We start from the raw sequence: 19,375 nt of genomic DNA on the forward strand, positions 1-19,375 counted from the left end.
CCATCATAATAAAAGTTTCTCACAGCTCCCATTTTTTTAGATCTCTAAGACTCAGAGCCAGAGGAAACAGGCAGCAACAGTCTTATCTAAAAGGAGTTCCTTCTTTTTTTTCTGTTGTTGCTTAACAGAATATGACTGTCACAAAGAATGTCTACAGGAAAAAAAAAACCAACAGTGGAAAGAGTTTGACTCAATGTCAAGAGATGTCTCAAATGTAAAAGCTGTAGAAATGTTGCAGAAGTTAAACGGTTGCTTACAGTGATTCATAAAAAATGAACTTTTAAAGGAGACACAGAACTGACAGCAAGACAGTCACAATGTGTCAGGAACTTGCATCACTGGACTTCTAATTGCTACAATATTTCCTATCAAACTACTTCTCCTGCAATAATGCCATAGGCAATCACCACGGGCAGAGTTGTTCCATGTGTGCGAACAGGCAGACAAACAGATGGGCTCAGAAAGTCACCCTTATTCTAACCAAGCATAAATCACACTTTGGAGGGAAAAGATGGCATTTGATAGTTCAGCTCTACCGTGTGCTCTCTCCAAAGCCATGTGTAATCCTCCGGCACCGGGGTTACCGCGGGCTTCCCACCCTCGGCGAGAGCGCGGCAGAGCGCACCCCGGGAGAGGCAGCGGGGCCAGGGGCTCGCCAGAATCGGCCCCAGGAGAGCCCAGCGTGAAGCAGCCGGGCAGGGTCTCGGGGCCTCCCGCACACCCCGGGGCTCTCTGCGCCAACCCCGGGAGCCCCAGCGAGGAGACAAACGAGCACATCCCGGGCTCGGGGGGGCAGCGGCGCTCGGAGCGGCGCGGGGCCGGGCACGGCTCCTCCGGGGAGCGTGCGCTCGGAGCACAGCTGCTGAAATGGAAAACCCCCCCAGACCTCCCCAGACCCTCCGAGCGACGGCAGAGCGCGCAAACGCTCGCGTTTGTACCACGCTCTCAACTTCGCTCAAGTCGCAAGGCCGCCGCTCGGCCCGTCCGGCGGCAGCGGGGGCTGACCCGCCCGGCGCCGCTCCCGGCCGCTTCCCGCTCCCGCCCGGGCACGTGCGGGCCCCGCGGCTCGGACCTTCCCCCCCCCCCCCGCTCCCGCACGGCCCCCGCCGGCGCGGCCGCTCGGTTCCCCCCGCCGCCCCTCGCTGGGTCCCGCGGCCCGGCCGGGGCTGGCCGGGGCCCGCGGCGGGCGGGCGCACCCCCGGCGCGGCCCGGCGTCGCCGCAGGGCCCCGCGTGCTCACCTGCGGCGCGGCGGAGGCGCGGCGGGGCCGGCGCGGGGGGCGCGGGAGCCCCGCAGGACCGAGCGAGCGGCGCCGCGTCCCGCACGGAACTTCGCCCCGCGCGCGCGCGCGCGCCCGCCCCGCGCTCCCGCGCACGCGCCGCCGCTCGGGGCGCGCGCGCGCCGCCGCCTGCCACGCAGGCCGGGCGGGGGCCGCGCGCGGGGGGCGGCGCGTGCGCGCTCGGCGCCACCTGCGGGCCCCGCACCTGGAGCGGCCCCGGGGGCTCCGGCACCGGCACCGGCACCGGCACCGGCACCGCAACGCCGCGCTGCCCCGCCGGACGGAAGGGGCGCCCGCGACTCTCCCCGCCCCGGCTCCCCGGGCCCGGGATCCCCGCCCGCCGCGGCTGCGGGAGGGCGGCCGGGACCGCTCGGCTGGGAGCGGGACCCCATCGCGGGTCCGGGCCAGGCGTTTCGCAGCCTCGGGCCTCAAGAGCGGCGCAGCCGAGTTCCTGAACTAACCGGCCTGAACGGGTTTGGCTCCAAAAGCTGTCCGGCTTTTGGGATAGAAAATCCTCAATCTGCAATTCCAGACATGTATGAGTACTCGACATAAATTGAATTTGAACTTGAAATTCAACAGGTTTTTTTCACAAGTGAACACGAACTTGGCAATAAACACAAACCAAACGAGCGAGGCTCAGCAATGGCCCCTGTGCGGCGCCAGGGCCCGGGACCAAGCAATTGGTCCTATTTTGTCAACTGTTGCCAGTTCTGTCAAACTTTCGTGGAGATGTTTGCTGGTACAACTGGAAACTCCCAGTGCTGGCACAGCACAGTGCCAACACCAGCGAGCCCTAGAGCAGCTCACAAATGAAACACGCTGTGCCAGCAAAAGCACCTCTGCCACTGAAACCATTTCCATGCAGTCCTTTGCTAGTAAAAATACTACTTTAAAGTGCTTTTTGTTCTTTTTGATCACTCCCGTAGGACACAGGAGTTGAAGTGCCCTAGCAGTGAGCAGGGAGCCAGTCCCAGCAGGAAGGGGAAGGGCAGCCCAGCCCACCCGGGCTAAGGCCGGGCACCTACGACAGAGGGGCCCTGTCCTTCGGGACAGGACTGTGGTTTCACCCCGGTGTCCCGTGCCCTGGCCTCGCTGTTTCCCAGTCCCCTCAGGTGTGCTGCAGCTGTCTGGAGCAGGCGATGGCACACAGGGCCGCCCTGCCCCGCAGCACCGGGGATTTGGAGCAGCGGGAAAGGCCCCGCTCTGCATTCTCTGCTCCCCAACACGCAGCTTCCAAGGAAATGCCTGCAGCCCTCGTGGCGTGCTGCTGCTCTGTCCCCTCTCTCCCGACTGATTGCATCACCTACACCTACTCCAGAGCTGTGGGGAACCTGCTGCCCAAGACATTTTGGTTCGAAAAAGTCACTTTTTCCAGCAGACCCCACTTACATACTTCAAAATAATTCTGTGTTTTACAGAAGCTGAAACATGATGGCAGGTCTTTGCTCAAATGGCTTTTATCCACAGAAACTCATACTTTTAGGAAAACCTTCTTGCTAAAGCAGTGCCACCTCCAGCATCCAGAGAGGCCAGAAAATGCCGTGGTTGTTTGGGAAGACTTTAACTGTTTCTTCTGGAAATGTCACTCAGTTTTGGTTTTGTTATAAAGCTGTTTACACCTAGCCAATAGAAATTCACTGTGTTCAGTTTGGGTGAATATAAACAAGATCCAGGGGCTTGAGTTTCTGATACATTTTAGAGACAGTGAAAGCCTATTCTCTCTCCTGGAGCATTTCTGATGGCACAGAGTTTCTCTCCGGGGTGCAGATGCCTGCACAGCTCTGCAATGCTTCTCACTAGAGACAGAGCAATAGACACAACAGATGGAAACTAAGAGGCCACCTGGTTTTAAAGCAAATCATATCATCAATCTATCAGTACAAAATCTGAAACATGGGAAAGTGCTTAGAGAAACAAAATTAATTCAATTTTTTTCTCCAAACTCAATTTTCCCAAAGTCTGTTGATGCACCATTTGCAAAAATGCATTTCTTTCTCTTAAAATGAGAATGTCAATGGATTGAGGTGGAAGAACTTAAGTGCTTTACATCAAAACAACAACCAAAAAGTATCTATTGTTAGGCTGCCATAAGTTACTGTCTTTCTATTCAGTAAAGCTGTTTTTTAAAATCTGCTACATTCTTGTGCACAGCTCCAAGATCCAGGTTTTTCATGGTTAAATTAGACAGACCAGACAGAATTAATTTAAATTATCAACAGCAATTCAGTTAAGAAAGAAAATTAAATTTCCTCAATTAAGTCTTGACAGAAATAGACTTTTGTTCATATCTGTGCTACAGTTCTGTGTGAAATTCTCTTTCAAACAACCCCTGAAGTGAGAACTTTCAGATGTTTACTTTACTTCTTACGTGGGTCTGTAAGAACAGCCACAGACCAAGTCTCCTGGAGTGTAAAAAATGTATTTTATACACACACATCTAAATGAGGGTTGCATCATTCACAGATCCCAGCTAATCATTTAATTTAATCAGTTAATTATTTTATACAGTTCAAGGATGGGTTGATGTACATCGTAATCCACACTTCTTAAAATTGCACTGATTCAATTGTCCAAAGGAATTCTTAGTTGTTACTGTAAGTCTGTAAGGAATGGAGAATTACCTAAATAAAAGTATTTTAAATAACTGGATTTAAATAACTTATTTTTTAACCTAAAATGCAAAGAAATTGTTTTTTATGCCTCTAATGCATTTATAGCCAATACTCACAAGGCTGTAGAGCACCCACGGCCTCCTCACTATTTACAGCCCAATGTTGTAGCACTGACCCACTGGGAGTGAGGCCACTTCATGATAATTGATCCAACAGAGCCAAGCACAGCAAGGGAGCACTGTAATATCAGGGGCTGAGAACATTAAACCAGGAACATTCCTGTGTTACTTGTGGGTGTGGAGATTCACAAGTCCGTTTTGAGAAAACTAGAAGGATCTTGACCCAAACCTTTAAGGATTTTAAATCAACATACAGTCAATACGATTGATTTACTTTATTCTGAGAGCTAAATGCAACTGTCACTGTATCCTTCATCCTCAGTCCGTTATTGATAAATTCCTGGCCTTACTGACTTAATATATGCCTATTGACTTATTTATTTTCCATTCCTAACAGCTCACAGTGAGCAGACTGCTAGAAGTTATTTTTAAGGGGAGGAAAAACAACACAAAAACAAACAAACAAACAAAAATAAAAACAACCCCAAAATAACCTTCTTCTTCAAATGCAAACTGTAGAGTTTAAGGAGAGCCAGTCTTCCAGCAGTAGCTGGAGAAGCCAGGCTGTGGATTCCTCTTTCCACAGGCAGGGCTGCAGCTCCCTCCACGCAGGCTGAGTTCCACAGAGCGGCTGCAGCCTGCACGCTCCGGCTCAGATTTCCATAAGGTTGGGTCCCAGAGGAAGCATTAATGCTGAAGGAATGCATACCAGCGTGGAACGAGGCGAAAAGGCAGCACAAAATCTCTCCAACAGATTGCTCACAGAAACACCTCTTTTGTACCATATTTAAGATCTGTAGATTGATCTCATGAGCATTTGTGCAGCAGTTTAGTCTCAAACTGATAAGCGTGCTCCGAAAGGAGAGAAACAGAATCAAGGGAGATTAAAAAGCGTAGGGCTTGGGGAAGATAAGGAGCCGAGAGCCACCACGTGACTCAGCAAGCGCTCCAGCCTGGCCGCCTGCGGATCTCATCAGGGAACCAGATGTGACCGGTGGCAGAATATCCTTCTCAGCGTGAGATCTGGAGGATGTGACTGCCATCCAGGAAAGGGGAGATGGGAAAGTATGATGGGGAAAATGGCCTTTTTTATAGAGTTTAATTGCTTAGAAGAAAGACACGTTTTCCTTTAAAGAAGAAGGGATGCTCAAAAACAGGCTCAGGAAGGTGTCTGGAGGAAGGAGCAGAAGGATTTTTCACATGGACAGAAAACTGAAAATCGCTTCCTCTTTTCTGGTGGTTGTGTGTTTGAAATGAGGAAGCTGCAGCAAACAGTTCTCATTCATTTCTTTGGTCAGTTGAAACCAGGGCAGGGCAGTGCGGAAAAAGTGGAAGAGGCCTGTTGCCCTCTTCTCATAGAGCAGGAAATTGTGCATTTTCATTCATGAATTTGCTTCTTGTCCTGCATGGAGAGGACAGCTGGGAGAGGTGTTCCATGCCAGTGGAGGGAACACCTCGGCCTTAGCACACTCTCCTTGTCACACCCAGGCTGGCTGCAGGGTGGTACCTACACCACCCCAACTGCAGAGAGTGTAAAGCATGAGCTCCACTGAGCCTCACAGGGGCTGTGGGGCTGCTGTTACTGTTGCTTTTGTGGAAGGACAAGTGGAAGATGGAGTTTTTCAAGCCAGTCTTGTGGTTGCTGCTCATTTTGGGGCAAGGAGGAGAAGGAAGTTTGCTGTACAGAGTTGGAGCTGGGACACAGAGTAAGCTATGTGTCCTGCACACACAGGTAGCACTGACTGTGCTCTTGAGAGAGAAGGAGCTGTGGATGCCTTGCCTCAGCCCCAGCAAAGGGTTTGGAGATGAAGCCCGTGCCCTTGAATCCGTATTGCAGCAGAGCACAGAAGTAGTGCAGGGAGCAGCGTGCTGGGGTGAGGCCCCCAGCAGCCTGTGCTGCCAAGCAGATGGGCTGCCGTGTTCTCAATCAAGTGCAGTTTTTAAGGTCATGCCTAGATAATGAGCATCACAGCACCCAAGCCTACAGATCATGAATATATGGATGAATATTGACGCACGCGTTTTCCTTTCTGCAGCTCCGTCCCTGGAGCCGTCCCTCTGCTCCAGCTGTGCCAGTCTGGAGCTGCCACTAACCACGGGTGTTAGAGCTCACCCTGCCCTTGCTGGGCTTTGGAGCACCTTCACTCAGGTGCCTGCCTCACTTCTCCGGGCAGGGTGTGAATGTGGCTCACTGGGCTGGGGCCACAGAGCAGCAGCATAACTGCAGAGCCTGGTCTCAGGTGTGAACCCAAACCATATGTTAAGCTGATGGTGAAGATAAACCCTTCTAACTACTTCATTATTGTGTAAGCAAGACACAAGCTTTATTGCTCTGTCTCCCTGTTTTCTTAATGAACTGCATTAAGTTGGTCCCTGTTTATACAGTTTATTTGGTTTATATAGTGTCCCTGGTCATTAGTGAGGCTCAAATGCCTCCCCTTGAGCAGGCAGAGAAGAGAAGAGAAGAGAAGAAAGAAATAGAGAAAAGAGAAGGAGAAAAGCAATTGAAGCCAGATTGAGCAGCTCTGGCTTTAACAGTCCTAGGCCCTTCCCCTGTTTTTGCTGACATTCCTCCTGGTGACCCTTTCCAAGTGTTCCGGGCGAGTTTCGCAGGAATGCACAGCTCTGTCTCCGTGAGCTCGCCTTGTTATTCCAAAGGAGCTGGCACAGCTCCCCAGCTTTCACAGCCAGATGTTACGAGGGTGACCCTGCCAGACACTGCAGGCATTCCCAGCCCCTTGCATGGGGAATAGTTTCTGAGGAATCTATTCTGGGTAATACTTTTCTTTTGTGATTTGTTGTCTTCCTTCACTCTGAAGATTGGCTCATAGCACCAATGCTGTATCATTTCACAGCTAGGGAAAGTGAGATGAATTTTGTTATAAACTTTATTGGCAGCAGGACAGATTGGTACCTGAAGGATTTTTAGGTCCTACTCGTGAGTCAGGACCCAAGCTGTGCTTGTTGTTGTGAAAAAAAAACCACAGGACAAAAGGAGACTGCTGCCCAGAGAAAGCTGTGGGTGGTTTTACATTTCAGACTAATCATATGGATCCACAGAGACAAAAGAATGCAAATGAAAAATGAGGCATTACTGGTAGCAGAACACACAGGGATCATACAACCATCTTTTCTTTGCCTGTCCCAGGTATTGCTGTAGCTTGTGGACAGTTCTGGGGATGCTCACACCGAGGTGCAGAGCCAGGGCCTGTCCTTTGGCAGAACAGCAATACACACTGACTGACAGCACAACAACTTTATGATCATAACCTCGTGTCCTGCGTGCTGTGGGACAGCCCACAACTATTTCAACCTCCAGCCTTCCTTCTCTTCTACTGCTGTTCGTAGTTTTGAACTAACTATAAATTCTGTGGGACAAAAACTTTGTCCATTGTAGGACCACACTGGATTCCTGACCACTGTTATGCTTTCCAAGAGCTACTGCACTGCAAATACTTAAAGTATGTCTCAGAACTAATGACTTGTAACTTCACTTAATTCATCAAGATGTCAAATGGAGATTGCACTTTAGCTCAAAATGAGCTGGGGTGGAGGTGGAAATAATGTCATTTAAATTTAATACCATTTTATGATGGTAACATTCAAACAAATTACAAATTTAACCTTTAAAATAGTATTTTGAAAGGAAGCTACAATAATTGCGGAGCGTAGCTCTTAAAGTTGAAGTGCTTTCTGTTTCTGCACTGAAAGGTGCTGCAGAAATGCAGAGCATTATGTTTATTTATTAATAATCCCACAAAGAAATTTTCATGATCGCCAGTGGGGACTGTCTGACAGGTGACACAGGCGACCTTCTGCCAGGAGTGACATCTCTCCCCTACAATTTACATTCTCTAAATGATTTGCGATCAAATTACTTACAGCACAAATTAGTTTCTCCCCCCACTGTTCACTCCCACAGCACCATATTCAACTGTTTGTTCCACAGGGCCATAAAAATAATAATATGGAAAGTCAGTGCCTCTGCTTCCAACATGGAAACAGTGCATTGGCCAAGAGATCGATTCCTGCACTCATTTTCTCAGGCACTGGGATTTGCATCTGGGGGAGATGCAGGTCATTGGCTGGAAAAGAGCATCCTGGGTTCACATTTTGATTGCACAACCAGATAAACAAACCAAGTGTCCCAATTAGAGGGAAGAAAATAATCAGCATTCAGTGGTACAGGAATGGAGCAGACTAAGGAACAGCTTTGGAACAGCCAAAGAACAAACCCCAGACATTTACTGGGTGTTAGGAAGACTGTAACAATCGGTGGCAGGGAAATGGTTAAATAATGGTTAATATATTAAAGGTGCAAAGGGTCTCCTGACCTCTGCCACTGTCAGTTCTGTCAATGGGCCAACAGACGCCAGAGGAATAATTATGGCCTATATTTAGATTATGGATGCATCGGACAGGGTGAAGGTTGAACATGGGGAACATGGTTGTTTGCAGTTCATTAGTGATAGGAGCAGCCAAGGGTGGGAGGAGGGCACTGAACTGGATTCATCCCACCTGGAGTACTTGTGCTGAGCTGCATAATGTCAGGGAGAGAGATCTGATTAGATGGGGAAACGAAAGCAATAAACAACTGTGTTCAGCCTGTCACACCCAGCAAGCCCAAGGAAGGAAGGAAGGAAGGAGGGAAGGAAAGAGCAGAGAAAGCAAGAGCAGGCTCTGGCTCTCAGCCATGCTGTTCCTGCAGCAAGGAATGCAGCTGAGACACGGGGTGGAAACGCAGAGCTGGGAGCTCTGTGCATGTGATTGTGGGGTGTGTTTGCACACGCGTGTGTCACACAGAAGAACATAAGGAGTGTTCTGCAGCTGTACCCTGTGCCTGTGCATCCTGCAGCCGGTCCCAGCCCGTGTCCCTGGGAGTGGGGAGGGTGCTGTGGGCTGGCGTGGGCTGCTCTCCACGGTGCACAGGCAGATGCACAGCAGTGAGGTGTGGAAGGACAGTGATGACCCTGCTGACAAAGGCCTTGGGGTGCTGCTGCACAGCTCTCCATCTACTGATCGGTCAACACAACTATTAGTAAATGGCAAGTCAGGAAAGAAGAGGCTGCAGGGAATGTAAAATGGAAACCAGATGCCACAGCATCACATTAATTCTTCAATGCATACTATAAATGACTGACAGTTTCCTATCATACTGACTACACAGGGCCCCAGTCAAATGGCTGGCAAAGTTTCTTTGGAGACACTGGGGATAATGAATTCAGAAGTTTCTGAACAGCTGCCTTTCATGGATCATTTGGAATTTGCGATGCAAATATGAAAAATCCATGTTAAATGCCCTCAACTAATTGAGTGGAGAACAGCGAATACAAAAGAATAGATCGCTGACCTTGGTAAAAACAGCACAAAAGCCTTAATCTGCCCAGAGAGACCAAGAAGGGAACTGAGGAGTAGGAGAAAGCAGAAGCCTGTATACTCTCCTTCAGGTTCCTAATTCTGCTTGCCAAGAGATAAATACAGACTTTCCTTTTGGGACTATACAACAGCACCTACCTCCCTTCCCTACAACCCACAGCAGCGGAGAAGGAGTGGGTGGGAACTGGGGTTCTGACAAACTGCCAGTGTCAAACTTGGCAATTCAAGGCAGAATCTGACACTGGGGGGGAAGAGACAACTGTTAAAGGGTAGCTGTTAGCAAAGGTGGGGAGGTGGGTTTTAAGAGTAGAGATGGCACAAGATAAAGGGAGAAGAAAAGCAGGGCTGGGTGGGAGTGGGGCGGGTGAGAAGCATGACAGCTCAGACCCCTGGGGTTACAACACTGCTGCTCACAGGCAGGGATGACATGGAAAATGCAACACTGGCAAAACATAAAACAAGGGACAACTGTGGCTTTCTAGGAGGACGTGGTAGAGCTGCTCACCTTGGAAAAACAAATTCATGTTGCCTGCGTCTATATTGCAAATCCCTAACACTTTTCACTAGCTAGGTGTATGTTCTGAAGGTATTAATTGTTGACCATCAGCTGCCTGGATGAGGGGCTGTTTCTGCTGAGCAGGCTGGACAGATAAGACATTGCTCTCCCGAGGCTCCCTGTATGGAAAAGAGCAGCAAGGTCCAGTGAGCGAGCAAGTCTCCCCAGTCGTAGTTTTCCAAAATTGGAGCGTCATGTCCGCTGGGCTGCACATACCAGCTCTGGTCCTGTCAGCTGTTTCTCACTTTATCATCGTGCTTCTTCGAGGGAGACCAGATAACTGCTCTTGTGTTGCTGCAGGCACCACCACACCTTTCCCAGGTTGTGTCTGTGAAGAGCAGCAGAACAGAAACACTGGAGACAGAAGAGGCCAATCTATTATTTATACTCAGCTACTCCCCTTGGGCCTGAACAAGCAAAAAGCTCTCTTTAAAGGCTTATAGTTCTTGGTCAGGTTCCAAGAGAGACAAAGGGATGTTGTAAAAAGAGTTTCATATGAGCTTGGTAAAACACTCTCCTAGGGAAGAGGCAGCAGGTTTCCTTTGTGTGGGAAGGCAGGAGGTAGACGATTTTGTTTAAATTTACATTCACAATGAAAGATTTTCCTGTGTGTTTCAATGGCTCTCATTCAAATTTACATTTCTTTGAGCAGTTTTCTGCATTTGTAGGGTTTCTGTGCCATTTCTAAAGCAGCAGCCCTGCTTTATGCCCTCTTAAGTCTGTACCACTCAGGAAGTTGAAAGTGCTGACTCAGCTCTCTGGAGAGCCTCTGAAGCATCGCTGTCCTCACTGTTTGCAGTTCTCAGATGTGAATAACCACAGAACAAAAATGTTTTGGTGCCCCTGGCTCAAATGCTGGGCAGATATGGGGCTTTCTTTTAAAGGAAGGAAACAGGGAGGTACCACAGGAGTGCCACTGCTGCTGGAAGAAGAGCAAAGACAGCAATCGAGTACTGGGAAGAAAGCAGCGTTGCAGTCAGGTGTTGTGCTAGAGGCCTGGGAAAACACTTGGAACGTGCTTTTGCTCCACTAGCTTCAGCCAAGATTTAAATGCCCAGAAAGGATTTGGAAGTTTGCCAAGACAACAGCGTTTTTGAAAACCGCAGTGTTCAGGTTTGGGTGGGGATGAGGAACGTGTTCAAGTCATCCTGCACTATCTGGAGTCACAAGCCAGCAAGAGAGCACATGCGGTCGGTAATGCCCAGCAGGAACCGACGCAGCCGGCACAAAGTTCTATTATTCCTTTTACTCTGCACAAACCACATGTTTTTCATTAGGTCCAAATTGTAAAAGAAAATATATACATATTAAACCAAATACCAGAGTTGTGTGAACGTGTGTTTGGCAGTTTGCGTTCAGGTTACAAATGCTCACAGTGTATTTTACAAAAATGCTGTTTTACAAGGTTGCGATCCGCAGTCAGTAATGCAAGATGTGCCATAGTCTCAACCATCATTTTGGCCCACACTTTCTCAAAAAGCAAATAAACAAAGTAAACTAAATCATCCTGCACTTCCAACAGCTTGCTTGGTTGGGTAGATTAGTGCCTCAGAACAAAAGGGTTCATGGATCAGAGACCTCTTCGGTTTCCTGAATATTTTAAGCCTGGCTTCCTAAGGACGCAAGACTCCTGCATTCACACCATCCATCTGTCATCTCCCCCCAGCTCCTCCACCCCCATCTTTTTAGCTCACTGGCCAATTTTAAATAATTTTATGTAATTTGGCAGGCAGTTGAAAGAGGCTCCAACACCGAATTCAGTTTGCCAAAGTTTGTAAAAGATCAGTGGGCTAGAAAGCGATGAGATGAGTGTCCGTGCTGAGCCCTGCGGGCCAGCCGCGCGCGCGGCCGGGAGGGCACGGTGCGGGCCCCGCGCCCAGGGAACAGGGGACCCGTTGTGCCCAGCAGGGCGGTGTCACACGCACACATCAGGGCACTTGTCACCGGAACGGCGGCTCACGCCGCTGGCTTTGGATGTGAGATGCTGCCGGCCCTTCCTCCGAGCATGCTGTTCCCTGGCATTGTGCACGGCCTGGATTTCACTGTTGAGAAATCGCTGAGAACAAGCAGTAACTGTTGAGCAGCAATATAAGCGAAGGTGGTGTTTATGCCATAAAAGTATGCTGTGCTGGTGAGACATGTATAGAAGGAAGCAGGATCTGGGAAGTGATTGTTTTATGAGGGACTGACTTTAAAATGACTCATTTAGCACAGAGCAGCAATTGTGACTTTATTAAAAATCACCATGTTCTGGAGTGAGCTCCTTGGCTTGGTTACATGAGCTGCCAACTTCAGCTTCATCAGAAAATAGGTCTTGCTGAATTCCCATGGAAAAGTCCTGGAGTGGGTCCCAACTTTGTCTCCCTCTGCAGGGATGGTGCTGGCACCCCTACTGCAGGGCAGCGGGGCCGGAGCCTGATCCTGCCCTGGTGCAATCACATCTCCTGCTGCTTTTGTAACAGCTTCCTGTTGTTATTTTTGTTCCTCCACATTCTTTAGGTACATTTTGTGCCGTGCTCAGACACTTCAAAGTGCTGGTATTAAATAAAGCAAAAAACGCTCACTTGAGATAAAAATCTTACTTCTCACAGTTTCAGGATTTCAAACTGCAGCCCCTTCCCCGCCACTGCCAGCGGCTGCGGCACACACTGGGCAGGATGCTCAGAGAACACAAAACCCAGGGAAAGCAAGTGTGGGAGAAAGAGGACTTCTTGTAGTTAAGTTTCCACTGCCTTTAAGAGGATCCAACAAATTCCAATATAAAACAGACTACTTCACAGTTTAAGTGTATGGACTTTACATGGCCAATTTAGAAGTCTGCATCAAACTGCTTTCTTCTCTCCCTTCCCCCCAAAACAGATTTTGGGGATGGAAATACTGATCTAAACTAAATCCCAGGAGCCTGACAATCCTTCTGCAGAACTTCCCTGAGACCCTGGGATGCTGCCAGCTTCAAGCGATGGAAAGGAAGATTGCCAGGTCACAGGGCATGCCACAGATGGGATTTGACTTCTGAGCAGTCATTTAATTTAGGCCTGGAACAAGATTTACGAGATTCTATCTGAAATCACAGAGAAAGAAAAAGATAGAGAGCTGGGGGGACAAGGCAGGGAGATGTGAATTCAGATGAGACAAACTGAAGTGTGTAGAATATTCCTGTGAGGCTCTAGTTTCCATCTCTGTTTTACAGATTGTGAAACTAGTGCTTCAAGTAAAAAATCCATGCTAGCAGAGAGAATATTAGCAGAGGGAAGATTAAGGACATGCAAGTCCTGCTGCCCAGCTTTATGGTCTGAGCCTCCTCCTCCTCCACACAGTCCCCGTGCAGGGAGGATGGGGCAAAAAGGAAGAAATTTTGTGTTATTTTCTGCTTGTACCAAACAAGGCCTCCACAACTGGAGATGCACCATGGGTTGGCCTTGCACACACATTAGGCAGGAGAGGTCCAACCAGCAGCCACAGAGAAGCTGCCCGAGAACAATCCCTCTGTGCAAATGAGGCCTCAGCTCAGTGAGAAGGACGAGTATCAGTCCTGTACCTCTGAGGCACTGCTGCTCCTATGGGGCAGCACCTCACCCAGAACAAGCTGGTCTTCCCAAGTGCTTGTCATTTTCTCTCTCTGGTCTCCTCCCCCTCAAACCAAACCAAACCAAACCAAACCAAACCAAACCAAGAAACAAACCTGTTTCCCCATAGGCTGCAGACATAAGTGGAGGCTGCAGGCTGCACAAAGCTCATGAGTTCAAATCCCAGCTCCCCACACTCCCAGCTCTGTCTAGGAGATGCCCAGCCCTTTGAAGAGTGAAAATGAAAAGAGAAGGAGCACAAATGAGTGCACCTGTAGGAGCTGGTGGCTGCTCCTGTTCCAGTGGTGTTGGTGGCAGGACCCTGCTCCAGGATGCCACACTCACTTCACAGTAATGTCTTTCCCTGAAGCACTTAAAAGCACAAGTCAAACTTCAGCCTTTGTAGCACTGCAGTGCAGACGGTCATTGCTGTCACCATATTACAGCTGTTCAAACCAGGGTGTGGGTACAACTGGGAAGCTGTCAGTGCAGATCATGAGGTTTGTCAGGACAAAGACACTGGGGAGCTGTGCCCACCCTGCTGTGCTGCTCCCTTCCCTGTCAGCTGTGGCCCCTGAGGTCCCAAAGCTCAGCCAAGGAACTCAGTTCCCTCCTTCTGCTAGTGGCAGTGACTGGTCACCATGGCAAATTTAATGTAGAGGGAGGAAATTATAATGTCTTCTTTCCATTTTAGAATAGCAGGAGCCATGTGAGACTCAAATTAGGTCAGGGGTAGCAACGTGCCACCACCTGCCCTGTGAACAGCACAGCTCACGGGTGCTTTCCACACCAGGACCCACAAAGCTCCCCACAGGAGAGATGCCTGAGCCAGGACCAGCTGTGGATGGAGCCAGGGACCAACATCTCATCTCCTATCTCACTTCAGATCCCTGTGAAGTCCTGTACCTCACCCTGTCCCACAGGGAAACCACCTAAGAGCAGCTTTACAGAGGAGTCCTGGCAGTGATGTGTCTTAATCACTGCAAAGCTCTGAAAGTCAGTGGGAGGAGAAACATGTTCCTACAGCTTTAGATGGTGCTTTCCAGAAGCATCTCTCATTTTGCTGCTGGCAGCTTAGATTCCTATTATTCTGCCTCTTTGGCACATCTGGAGATGGGGGGAAGCTGCCTCCTTCCCCTGCCCTTGACTGGCCGTGCTGCTGCCAAGCCCTGCACACCACTGCAGTGGAACGAGGGGCTCACACTGCCCTTGCAGAGACCCAGCTCCACGTCCGAGCTGTTCAGTTGCCCCTCCCTGCCCTCCCAAGGGCCACCTTTCCCCACTCCTCAGCCACAGCTCCGACACATGTCATACTGCAACTTGGCAAACTTTACAGAACGCTGCAGCACCTCTCCCACACCCCAGGCTGACAGGGACATTTTTCCGCTCCACAACATTCCCAGTCATGTCCCACAGAGCTCTGCTGTTGTGATGCTTCCTATGCAGAGACTGTAAATATGCAAACCCCGGAACAAAGACACAACACCCACTCCTACATGCCAGTGCCTGGATTAAGACAGAATCCACTAGATCCTGCAGCCAAGAGTGGATGGGCGCTGAAATTCCCCGGAGTACTACACATGAACCACTTAACAGGAACAGAGCAGCCCTCAGTGCCCTTGAGACACAGGGTTGGGAGATCCAGTTACCCATTGGATAGATTCCCCTTGGCTGGTCTGCCCAGAGGGCAAGACACTGCTCCTTGCTTCTTGCTGGGAGCAGCTGGTACTGGTGGGAGTTAACCCTTTTCCTCCATATGCCACCAGTGTCGCCTCTGCAGCTGGTGGAGCACCGCAGGCCGGGGCTGTCCGGGTGCTCTGGGGCTCTCCGGGTGCCACAGGCTGGGACTCTCCGTAGCTGCGGGCTGGGGAAGCCCCTGCGCCGTGCCAGCCAAGCAGCGCCTCCCCGCAGCGTTCCTGCCCGGGCAGCGTTCCCCAGCTTGGCTGCTCTGCATTTACTCATCAGGAAACGTTTGAGCTTCACGGAGTTGCAAAGTTCCTTCTGCCGCTGGTCGTTAACCAGGGCAGGGCTGCGGGGGCCGGGGGGGCAGAAGACGAGCTGGGAGCAGGGGGTGTTCACCAGACCCTGTGCACATTCAGCCCCAGCGTTACAGCTGACAAGGGGCTAAAAAATTCTCGATGCAAACAAGTGGGACTCACAGCCCAGCCCCAAAAGCCAGCACAAAACCTGGCAGGAGCTGGACCCCATGGGGTGGCAGGATGCAGAGCCCAGAGCTCAGAGCAGCTGCCTGTTTCCTCAGGGAGCTGAGCCGGAGCTCTGGCCAATGTGCCTGATTTCCCTCTCATTTATTTTAGATTTTCAGCAAGACATTTCCACAGCTACTCCCGATTTACACCAGTGGGAATAAGCGATGGTCCAGGCCCCTCCTCCCAGAAGCCTGGCCAGGGATCCTCAGATTTCTTCCTTACAGAAAGCATTGAGGGTCCATTTTTTCCCTGTTAAATCATCCAATTTTTTTGGCTTCCCTTTCAAGAGGAATTCTTTCTTTCTTTTGAATTAATTTTGCTCAGTTCCAGCACTGACCCATGTTTATGAAAGGGGCTTATGAGCTGTAATGTTAACTAGCCTCAGTTTGCTGATTCAGCAACAGAGTAAATAGGTAATTACACTCTGCCATATGTGTCTCTAATTCCAAATAGGTGGTGTCCAAAAGGCACTGTGCATTACCAGTGGATGACTGGAGTTGGGACTGTAAAAATGAGTAAATTGGTCCCCAAGGCCAGAAAAAGCTCTGTCAAATCCCACTGTTTATATCATACTGAGTGGCTGACTTGTGGTTATTTTGTAATTTAATACTGCTAAATGTCAACGGGAAATCCTTTCAACTGCAGTTTGATACCTAGTGACAGAAAATCATTCAAGACTTAGACAAAGCAGCAAGCTCAGAGAGGAGCATTTTTTTTCTTTTAATCTTTGCATAAAGAGTGATCCTGCAGCAGCTGCCCTGCCCCGGGGGGGACAGGGCAAACACACTGCTGCCCCCAAAGATGCCCCTGTGCTCTGCTGTGTCTGTGGCAGTGACTGCCAGGCGCTGGGCAGGGCTGCCTGTGCCTCCACCTGGAGCAGCAGTCAGCTGGGCTCAGTTACCTCAGTGCCTCCCCAGTCAAGCCCAGCTAGACAAGTTTCTTTAGTCCTTGTCTTGCAAAGCTCAGTGCGTGAGCCCAACACTTCTGGCTGCATGTTAGTTTTAAAAAAAAAACAGAAAACCCAGAATTGCCACATCGTCCAAATATTTTCTGTAAACAAATCCAAACATTCAAGCAAGGGCTGCTCAAGCTCTGCTGGTGAAGAAGCTGCAGAGGAGATTGCAAATGACTTGCAGTGTGTTTCCTTCAAATGCTGAGCTGAGTCTCACAGGCTGTGTTATATAAAAGTCCAAACTCTCCCAAAGCAGCCTACTGCACTTATTCACGGTGCTCTCTGAAGTGAGACAGCAAACTGGAGTCACCTACTCTGGTGCTTCCAGCTGCTGGTCACCTCCTCAGTCAGGGACAGTCATCTCCTTTTCCCTGGGATCAGAGCATCACAGTGGCACATTGGCAAGGAGGAAGGGACTGGGCTCAGACTGCCCGGGCACAGCCCAGGGGCACCTGCCATCAGCTCTGCGCTTTGGCAGGACTTCGTGCCGTGGGGGAGCACCAGCTTGTGGCACACACGGCCTGGGGGATTCTGGTACAGCCCAGACATGCAGGTAAAGAGTTTTCTTCTTCCCAACGTGCAAGCATGGAGCTCTGCTCAGCCCAGGCTCAGGCGGTGCCCCCGCCGCTCTTTGTGCTGGGCAGCAGCACTGTGTTTCCCAGGGCTGCTGTCCAAGCAGGGTCTGTCGCACCTGATCTGCTCTGCTCAGTCTGCCTGCTGCAGATCCCTCATCTCTGGGGGCTGAGCAGAGTAATTAGAGGGCTGAGAACTGGACAAAGCCTGTCTGGTGGATGGCTAATTTACAAATGCTCAGACCGTCCACAGTCCTAAGCCAAAGAGGAAGCTTAATTAGAGGCACAGGAGAAATTCATCTGGGAGAAAATTAAGGCAGAGAGAAGCCCCACCCCATCAGAGGCAGAAGGACACCCTCAGTGCAGCCTGATCCTTCAGGGAATCCTGCTGGCACAGGGTAGGGACCAGGCCTTTGCTTGGAAGCAAAGGGCAAGTGGTGGCCCTGTGCCTAAAAGCAAAAAAGGGCACTGCCATTGCTCATAGAGCCTCACTCCCTCCTGCTTTGGTGAGCTCTGACAGGATGCACTGTTCAGCTCAAGCATCTCTCCAGGGCTGTGGGGCCCGGCCTTATGTTGGCAATTCCAGCTCAGGCTAATGGGGTCTGTGGGGAAGCTGTTTCACACTCAGTTCTGCAGTTCAACACTGCTGGCTGCAAAGTGGGGGGAGCTGCACAAGCTGCTCTGGCAATATGTTTGTATAGATCCCACAGGATCCTCAGTGACCCCTTAGGATCCAGTCTGCTTCTTCAGCTCTAAAAAACAAATGAGTGAACAGCTCAAACCTTTCTGTGCCAGGCTGGGGTACAGCAGTGTCACATGGCAGGAGATGCCTGGCTCTGCGTCCCGGCAGGGCAATGGACACGATTCAGGCCAGGTTAGAGCCTGTCACAGCACCAGGAGTGCCAGCAGCTTGTGCCACAGCTGCTGGGGCTGTGCCACTAGCTCCCCAAGAATCTAGAGAAGCCCTGTGATCTAGGAAATCATATTCTTCTCCCACTGTCTTCTGTCCCAGTCATGAGGATGGAGCTATTTTATGGCTGAGGCAGCCTAAGGCTGAGGCACAGAGTCTGTGATCTGCTCCAGCCATTTGCTCTGGGGCTTTAAGCAAATTTGTTTTGGCCCAGCTTCTTGCATGCACCTGACAGAGACAGAAGCCAGTGTTTAATGCATTCCTGCTCTCTACTTCCCACTTTGTGAGCTGGGCTGATGCTATGGTAGCCCTTCCCAGGACAGGGCCTGTCTGCAATAGTGCATGTGATGCATGCCAAGATCTGCAGGTGAAAGAAACAGGAAAATGCAATGAAATTATCTCTGCGCTAGCCCAGCCTGCAGAAGCTGGTGTCATCTTTAATGATGATTTGAGTGCTATAACATCATTTCTGTGTGCTAAGCACTCCCTCTCCCAGGCTCCCCATTGAAAACCAGCTCTGTGAGGCTTTGGGCACCTCCCAGGTAGATCAGGTGCTCAGGGTAGGACTGGCTACAGCACAACCCACCCCCAGCTTCTGCTGCTGCTACCTGAAGCCAGAGAGGCACAGGAGAAGCAGGGGATGTCTCTACCCACTAGGAATTACAATTCATGTGATCCCTCTTTCCCCATGGCCTCATTTGGCCCCAACCCCAAATTCCACAGCACCCACACTGTGCTGCATCTTCACCCTTTGTCCTGCCTGAGGCTGTTGTGCTTTGCATGCCCACAGCCTCTGTGAGCAGAGATAAGGCTGGGGGAGCTGAGACAGGGTGTGCAGAGGATTTCCCAGCTTGTTCCATATCACAGATTTCTACTTTTGGGATGAACATGGAAGGGAAAGTCTGGTTTGCACACCAGACCCTGTAAAGCAAGGCGGCTGCTCTGTACAGTGGGAACAGCTTCCCTCTGATGCTCCCAAAGCCAAGGTAACTCCTGAGCTGCTCACCCCTAAGGCTTCCTACAGCCAGGTCCACCCTCTGGGGTGCTGAGGGGACCTGTGACACCGGGGGGTGTGGCTTCCCTCTGTTCTAAAAATGTACAGCTGAAGACACCCGGTCCTAGTTTGTTTGATGAGGGCTCTGGGATGGTTGTATCTCCTAAGTGAGGTCTGTTTTTCCTTGCATCCTTGGGCCTTTCACTTGTGCATTTGGGGCTGCCTGGGCA

General features: G+C 50.4%; 1 protein-coding gene across 1 annotated transcript in view; it reads right to left on the reverse strand.

Annotated features, from left to right (window-relative positions):
• The window catches only part of NEK6 (NIMA related kinase 6), a 45,018-nt gene extending 43,691 nt beyond the window's left edge, over nt 1–1,327 (reverse strand). The window contains exon 1 of the mRNA XM_053996361.1: nt 1,240–1,327. The gene's annotated coding sequence lies outside the window, so the exon portion shown is untranslated. The remainder of the gene's footprint in view (nt 1–1,239) is intronic.
• Nucleotides 1,328–19,375: the final 18,048 nt, after the last annotated feature.

The sequence above is a fragment of the Vidua macroura genome, chromosome 21 (genome assembly GCF_024509145.1).
Source record: "Vidua macroura isolate BioBank_ID:100142 chromosome 21, ASM2450914v1, whole genome shotgun sequence".
Taxonomy (NCBI): Eukaryota; Metazoa; Chordata; class Aves; order Passeriformes; family Viduidae; genus Vidua; species Vidua macroura.